Raw genomic sequence first — 1166 nt, 5'->3', positions numbered from 1 at the left:
TGTGTGTGTGCACTGTTGTTCCTATCTAAGAGGGGACATCGGCGTCGTTACACATTCACCAACAGGGGACCAAGCAGCCAACAGGGGACTTTTTTTAGGTCCCCTGTTGGACATGCTTTAAATCAACTTAAAATCATGTGAAAAACCTTCTGGTAAATTTTTTTAACTTTAGCCAAGAGGGGACCTGAGTGTGTGTGTGTGTAAAATACCATATTCAGCAGTGCCCCGGCAGGCTGGAGCAGGGGTTTTAACGACTCATTCACACACGTCGTTTCTTACACTCCTCCATAGTGTGAACGACTTGCAGCCCCGGCAGCCTTTCAGACTGTAGAGAGGCTATCAAACAGGCTCCTTAGTGAACAAACCAGTACCTTGAAACATAATTTGTTATTCTTTGTAACAAAATATAAAGGTTCCGTTTTCATGGATGTCTTAAGTTTAAACTCAACACTGTATTAGGTATAATATAAATTTTAAAATATTGAAAAAATTGATCACCCATAACAAAAATTTAAATAAAATGGTCATTTAGATCATTTCTGTTGAATTCTGATTAAACACTAAAAATAATTGACCTTGTTATTGTTGCTTGTCCAGTTTTTTTAAGCACAGGGTTTCAATTTTACAATATACATGTGTTCTCAATCTGTATAGGAATTATTAGTTGACTTACATTGCAGAAAAAGGTCCACACTTGGTTTATATGGAATGACAGGGGTCCACTGTTGGTTGATGCATAATGACACACGATCCCACTTAGTTAGCATGGAGTGACATACACACTCCATCATGTATGAATAAGAAAGAAATAAGCAAAAGTGATAGTTTTTAAGAGAAAACTTTCATCAAAACTTAAAACAAACATTTCTAATAAAGTAGCACCAATAATGTTGTAATAATTTTTTTACTGTAGGGTGTACTACTGCAACACACATTTCTACAGTCTATTCATTTTTTAATAGAGGGTTTTAGGATTTAGGGTAATCTTAATGTACTTGCATCATAAATCTGTATTCATAAGGATGTATTTTATTTACAGAAAACTCAATGGCAACCTATGATGATATATTATGTAGAAGTAAACCATCAAAGAGTAACTGATATTAAAGTATTGGCACGGCAATTTGTTATCTTTGGGGAAAATACAGAGGGTTTGGGAGATCATC

Source organism: Trachurus japonicus, chromosome 6 (assembly GCF_045865225.1).
Source record: "Trachurus japonicus isolate A0001 chromosome 6, Traja_1.0".
NCBI lineage: Eukaryota > Metazoa > Chordata > Actinopteri > Carangiformes > Carangidae > Trachurus > Trachurus japonicus.
This window is presented reverse-complemented; position numbering follows the sequence as displayed.